The 7,794-nt window shown below is 42.0% G+C and overlaps 1 pseudogene; it reads right to left on the minus strand.

The window, feature by feature from the left end:
* Positions 1–1,811: 1,811 nt before the first annotated feature.
* On the minus strand, positions 1,812–2,737 carry LOC147450441 (uncharacterized; annotated as a pseudogene).
* Between the last annotated feature and the right edge of the window lie 5,057 nt (positions 2,738–7,794).

Below are 7,794 nucleotides of genomic sequence, written 5' to 3' on the forward strand. Positions count from 1 at the left end.
CCAACGAGAACGGCATAGCCGGGATCGCCCTAGGCCAAGCAGGAAAAGTCGTCACATGGCCACGGCTTGAAGGGTCTTGTAGCGCTATCGGAGTACAATAAGTGCGGTTAGTGAGCCGGGATCAACATTGGGTTGCTCGATGTGGGAATGTGGTGAGAGAAAAGATACAACACAAGATAATTTGACACTAATGACACCCTAGAATCTTAAGTTGTTAAACTGAATGAGATTAAAATCTCGATACAAAAGAAACTTCACTGCAATAGGCATGAAGTGCTCTAAACTTTGCCAAGATTCTGAGCGGATGTGCAAAGCCAAAGCTTTATGGCCTCAATACACTTCCCTTGCTCTTCTCGACCTCTTCTACAAACACAGACTTGCCTTTCTTATCAATAGTGCACTTTCTCTGTAAACCTGTTCACTCTAACTTCATGAAGTTGCTCCTCAAGTTTCTATCAGAGTTACCGCTGCAAATTTCCATTTCTTATCGGTACTCGGCTCTTCTTGTATGTAATACCCCTTGGTTCCCTTAAAAAAAAAACTCAACTTTGAGTTTAATTACGCTGCTTTTGCAATTGTCGCCACAACAACAATCTTCCCTGCTCGGCCTCGTATTCAACAGCACTCCTCCTCGGATGGACCTGTTGTTGCTGCTCTCTTTTGATGGAGATTCCCCTCTCAGGATCCTCTCGGTCTCCTGTTGCTCTCGGCACAGCTTTGCTACTCCTTCTCGATGGTCTTCCTCACCAAAGCCAACCCCGACAGTTCCTTGCCTTGTCTGCTGGCACGCTTTCTTGTGCCCTTTGCTCGCACTCCAGCTTCCAAAAAACTCCCTTGCAGACGGCTCCGTCCTTGATGAAGACCGGTACTCCTCGCTCTCTGCTCGTTAATCTCCATGGCTGCAATCGAAGACACGCCCCTCGCTCTCGTTGTTCCCCATTCTGCACTTTATGAACTGTCGGCCCTTTAGAGCACTCAACGGAGGCTTTGCCTGCTTTCCCCCGCTCGCTTTGTCTGCAGTTTCTTGAAAAAAAAACCTCTTGCCGATCGTCGCACGCTGGCCTTTTTTTATCACCCCTGACGGCAAGCTTTTTCTTTTACTCCCTCCTCGATATTAATAAAAACCATTGCGTTATTGTTAGCCTCATACTCTAAGCGGCCATTCACACGCCCCTCTTCATCGACTTACTTTGCTCTGTTGCAACCTTTAAACACCTTTCTACTTCATTGCTACTGAACCTTTGCATGGCAAGGTGAGGAAAGTTGCCTTTAAGCCTTGAAACTACTTCCACCAAAGCCCAAGGTCAAGAATATATTTCACAACATAGTTTCCGTATTGCTCTTGATTGCAAGAGCATTGGTTGCTATTTCAGTGACCATCTGTCGTTGTTATACACCTAATGCAAAATCCATATAACGCTGCAAGACATAGCATCCATGTCTATCACCTGAAAGTGAGTCCACTCCTCATTGCAACACCACTGCACCAGGCTGAAACTCCCCATTACTTTGGATATACATTTCCATCTTCCAATCAAGCCTATAGCATAATCTTTACTCCCGAAACTTCTGGCATTGACGACTTCAGATTTCAAGTTATGATATAAAAACTGTTCCCACGCCACATGACGGCCATTGCAAGCTTGCCATCGTGTGAAAATTCTATGCTCCCGACCATATTCCGAGCACTCATTAAAAACTATGAATATACGACTCCTGCATGAAATTCTCCATTTAGACGTACGACAGCGCGACATCCACCCCCTCTGAACCTGCACATCCTCTGGCATGTGCCAACCGTCTTTAGGTTGTTAATCTTCATAAGCAAAAGTATTGCCAGAAGCATCTTCTAGCGAATACATCTCATCATCTTCTTGGCATTCTCCAGAATCTATGTCACCTAGAACCACCTGTCCTTCACACTTCTTGAATAATTTGATCATGTTTCCTACAATGGGTACTTTAAGCTTGGTGCCATCAAGTTCCCTGAGCTTGTAAGTTCCATTGTCATAAACGTGCATCACAACATAAGGTCCAAACCATCTCTTAACCATTTTACGCATGGCTGAATATTGATTTTCCAAACTGCTATCATAAACAAGTACCCAATCTCCATCTTTAATAGTATATGGTCTCAACCTATGCTTCTTGTCAAATGCTGCTTTATTCTTCAGTCGTGCCTCCTTGAGCTTATCTATTGCCTGGTCAATGTCTTCTTGGCTGCTTTCAAGCTGCCGAATGTGCATAGCAAGCAAGTCTTCAGTTGACATCTCTGATTCCCATGGCAGTATGGTCCAAGAAACAATCGTCTCTTCTGTAGGCATATTGGATTTTGCCCATACATAAGTTCAAATGGCATAAATCCTGTAACTGAGCTATGAGTAGTTATGTCAGCCCATAAAGCAAAAGGTAAAAGTTTAGGCCAATCACCAATTCATCCTCTACAAGCCTTGGCCAAAGCTTTAACAATAGGCGGATGCCCTCCTTCACTTTTTCCATTAACTTCCGGATTATATGATGTAGTAAGAGCCAACTTGATTCCCAATCGATTGAAGAACTCATAAGCTTCATCTACATCTAATTCTCCTCTATCTGCAGTAATCTTTCCAATGCAACCATATCGGCATATCACATCCTCAAGCAAAAACTTGCATACTGAACTTGTAGCTTTGGTACACAAAGCTCTTCCTTCCACCTGGTTAGTGAGATCCTCTCTGGCAAGAACAATATACCTCATTTGCCAAATACCGACTGGCATAGTAATCAAATCTACAACCCACTTATAATGCATAGCCAATGGATAAGTAGGATGTAACTCATATTGATGTCGCACATTTGAATACTGTTGACAAACCATGCAAGTCTCCACAAATAGAGCAATATCTTTGTACATGCCTTTCCACCAATAGCGGTCTTTAATCTTGGCAAATGTTGCCCAAACTCCTCTATGTCCTGCCCATAAATTCTCATGAAACTCTTTAATTACCTTTTGTTGTTTTACTTTGTCACATACTACTCGTTGTGGTGATCCTCCTGAACGTTATGGATGCTTCCACAAGTGCCCATCTTTAAGGAAATAACCATAAGCTTTCTTCCTGATCCTCCTGTATTCTTGGTCACTCCATTCCTCTTGCCTGGTGAGAGTGCTGAGATAACGGCCTATCAAAAGCCACTCTCCATCGTACATCTCATCTAAGAAATCTTCAAAAACACGAGCAAGAGCACTACAACTTGCATGCAAATGAGAAGAAGTATAAAACGTTAAGCCGACATCATCACTCTCTGTAAGCATCTCCTCCTCATCTTCATACCTGGCTCTTGATAACATATCTGCTACCGGATTGTCCCTTCCTACAATATGACAAAATTCAGGAGTAAGAGACTTAATGAAAGCTATCCATCGTAACATAGCAATATCCGGAGTGGAGAAATTCGTAATCATTCCTATCAATGGCAAGCAATCAGTCTCCACTACAACTAAAGCTCCAATAAAATACTCCTTGTCAGACTTTAGAGCAGTAGCAACGCCCCAAAGCTCTCTCTTAACCTGTGGGTAACTTCGTTGACGAGTGCTAGGCACCTTTGCACCAAACCGAATAGCATATCTATGACCATCCTCATCATCTTGACCAATAGCCCAACCAATGCCTGTAGGACTAGTGTCAACCGTCAAAATCATTGGCCTTCCACATTTATAATCAACCTTCCTTAAGGTAGGAGCATCCAAAAGAATCTTCTTCAATTTTTTGATGGCCTTTGTATGGGCATCTTCCCACACAAATCTTTTCCCTTTTCTTAATAATTGGTAAAGTACTTCTGCAACATGAGCAAAGTGAGGTAACCAAATACAATAAAACATGCAAGCACCCAAAAAACAACGGACTTCAGTAACTGATGTGCATGAATTCTTCATCCTTTGTATTGCTTCCACCTTAGCTAGACTTTGGCGTCGTCCATGTGGACCACACATATGTCCAACAATCAATATTTCTTTGGCACCAAAAATTGATTTTTGACCTGAAAGTGTTAGATTTACCTCTTCAAGTTTAGATAGAATAGCTTCACAATCTGCAATATGTTGAGCAACAAAGATTCGGCACCCCCTCTGATCTTTTATCTCGTCTTTCAAACCTTCTTCACAACCCTTGATTGGAAAAGCATCAATAAAAATCATAGTAATGTGAGGAATGAATTCTCTTAATACCTTGTTCATTCCATTCATCATGTGAGCAACAGAATTTGTGGCACCTTGTAAAGTGCACATCCTTACCAACCCAAGTGGAGTACGCATAGTAGTGAGATCCCTACTCTCCAAAGCAAGATGAAATTGATCATAGCCTGAGTAAAGATCACCCATGGAGTATATAGCCCTACCTACAAAAGATTCTACAATCTTGTCCACAATTAGTCCTGTGCCAACATTATGAATTGTTACCTTATTTACTGGCTACATGTCCTAAATAAATCGCAGGGCTCCATTCTTCTTTGGGACGGTGAACCATCAATTAGAATAAGGTGCACAAGATGGCTCCAAAATACCCATACGTATCTTTTCATTTAACAAGTCAATAAGTTGTGGTAGATGGGCTTTAGGAACAGGAATAGGACGCAAATTCCATGGCATATGTGGAACGATAAAGATAATCATAGGTGTTACAACATTTGGATCTACACATCCAATCTCACTGGGCTCAAAAGCAAAGGCTTTACCATGTTTTGCAAGCATCTCTTGAAAGCACTTGACCTCCTCATCAGTAAGAAACCCTTCTTCACCGGTGACTACCTGCTTCAAGGTCTCTTCAGTAAATTTGTGGCCAATGTTCTTGGGATCCCTTAGCTTTGGTTGGTGTGAAGCTTTTTCGATAACCTCATCACTCTCCCTTGGGAGAGGGGTAGCTACAGGCCTGACCTTCTTTGCAACAGTCTTGTACTTTGTATCCACCTGCACTTTAAAAGCACCACCCAATTCTTTACTTACCTCCATTAGAATGTCATACATGTCCATCGAATGCACTCGCACAAATTCAGTCCCACTTTGCAACCTACACTTCTTGATAACTTCAAGTTCTGACATCGTGTCAACATAAGAAACTTCTTCAAAGACTCCTGAGATAACATCATCATGTTCAAGTACATCACATCCCTCCAAATCACTTTGAACACTTACCACATATTGCTTCTCCCACTTAGGTACCTCCATGAACTTTCTATATGAAACTGAACCTTCAGATATTAGTCCCAGAAACCCCGAAGAAAAAGTCTCTTCTTGCGAGAACTTCTTCTTCCCTGTACCACTATAGTTCCGCTCTATAGTGGCACCCCAAGAAAATCCTGAGCAAACCTGTACTCTTTAAACTCTTTTTGAACCCTTGGTAAAGGCTGTTCTCTTAAGCTATCACACATACAATCAAAAATTGAACCACTCTCTTACCATCTTTGCTTCGGATCCTTGCATATGCTGAACCATCATCCGAAACCTTTGTCTCCATACGCATAGCTGTGATGTAAGGTTGCCCTAGGATAAGTGGATAAGAGGAATGTTCCTGTATGAAAAAATTTTGTTCATCACAAACATCTCCAATTGTAACCTTGACATTTGTACATGCACCATATAAATCGCCAGGCTAGGTGTTGGCAGCTCGAATCCGCCAACCATGATCCATATCAATAGGCCACTTCCCTCTCTGGTACAAGCTTTTTGACATCAAATTAATTTCTGAACCATGATCCACAAATGCTAGAATACGCTCATCAATATCACCAATCTTAACAATTGTCTTTGTGCGCTCCTTGCCGCACTGTCGAAGCAAGGGACTTGCCGATACACCGTGTGCGAGCCACAAATGGCTCCAAGCACACAATAAAACTAATCTAGCAAGCTCAAGAGAGCAAAGGGTGTGTCACTCACCGCTCTACGCTCGCCTTCGTGGTGGATTCCTCGCCGCGATGAAGAAGAAGCTGCAGTCGTGCCGCGCTCAATCGCTTCGCCGCCGTCGTGCCTTCGTAATGCTTGATCACACACACACTCTCCCTCTCTCTCTCTCTCTCTCTCTCTCTCACACACACACACACACACACACACACACACATACACACACACACACACACACACACATGAGGAGGTGAAGATGGAGATGGAGATGGAGCAAGAGCACTCTTCTATTGCACAAATGAGAGAATGAGTGAATTTTAGGTTTAGTTGGCTTTTATATGAGCTCACCCCATTCACACTTGGGCACCCATGCTTAGCCAACTAATCCCTTGAATGTCCCAGTTAGAGTGCGCCTCTCATCGGCGATCACTCTTACCCTTTTCCTATTGGTCCGACAAGCCCGGTACCTGACTCTACCAAATACATAATACACGTCCGTCGTAGGTGATGGGGTGTCCGTGTGCCGTGAGGGTTAACATGCCCCCCTTCCTGATGTAGATTCCGTCCTCGAAAGCTATTGAGTTGAAGCTCGTTCGTCGAGGTGGAAGAGCATTTGAGATGAATGTCCTTAGCCTTTTTCAGTCACTGCAAAATCAAACAACATTGGCACAGTAATTGCATTCTCATAAGTGATTAAAAAGCATATGCAGTTTTAGGTAGACAAATTGATTGGTAAAAGAATTTCAAACAATTTGTCAGCAATGAACATTAAATTGCAATGTAATCAAATGCATAAACAGATGTAAAGGTAAAAAATTAAACAAGTCTAGGGTCGCTAACTTGACGGTCGAAAGGCACTAGAGATCGAATATTAATACCATGGGTAAGCTTCTTAATTTTCTGTGGTTAATTAAGTTGTTTAATCGCGAGAGCCAAGTATTCATGTTCGAGGGCTGACTAGAGGCTATATCTAGAAGACCTTGTAGTTAATCTACCATAAAAGGAATTTCTCATGAAATCATCGCCTGACTGATTACTTTTTCTTTGACCCCCCAAAGTCTTTCCACAGTGATTCAATTTTGATGTGTGTGCTTATTTTGTATGCCTTGGGTTTTTTGCTTTTCAAGTAAAAGCGCCCATACTGGGAACCTCTAGGGCTCTAGTACCATAGGCAATACATGTGAGTGAAGTACCAAATCAAGCTGAGTTTTCTCTTCCAGCTTAAGATTTTACAGTGTGGCACTTTGATTTTTTGTTTGTTCATTTTCAGCATTTTAATTTTGTAACTTTGGGGGGTCATATAACACTGATACACCTCCCCAAGCTCATCACACTAGTAAACTCTCTTTATAATACTTAAGCTAAAGGTCAATAGGGTCAAGCCCACTAGAAAGCCCTAGTACATTTCACACAATGCTGCCTAAATCGGATTAAGAACCTAAGTAACCATTAATTATTAGGAAGGCATTCCCCATGGTATTAAGAGAAGATTTCTAACACCTAACTTGGTCAAACTAGTTTGTCGGACTGCTTGATTTTTAAACCTAGACAAGTGATTATGACAAAAAATTACATTGAATTAAATGTTTGATACGAAGCAAATGCGGTGAATATTAGGCTACCAATCACAATTAAAGCTGACAATCATAGATGAAAAAAAGATAAGGGGCAATGCTAATGGACAAGAAACACCTGTTTGTGTCGATGGTCGCGCTTGATTTGAAGAGTGAGTCGAGATAAAGATTCCATGAAGGTCCAAATCCTACCAATAGCAACACGCTCCTGTACACACTAGGAAACAAAAGGAATACCTCCAGGAGGCACATTAGTGGAAAAAGGTATCAACACTTATTGAACACAACAAAAAACATAAGGAACCCTAACCTAATTATTTGCACTCCCCCTAGAGAGTCAAGGGAATA

The sequence above is a fragment of the Adiantum capillus-veneris genome, chromosome 9 (genome assembly GCF_014529385.1).
Source record: "Adiantum capillus-veneris isolate H3 chromosome 9, ASM1452938v2, whole genome shotgun sequence".
Classification (NCBI taxonomy): Eukaryota; Viridiplantae; Streptophyta; class Polypodiopsida; order Polypodiales; family Pteridaceae; genus Adiantum; species Adiantum capillus-veneris.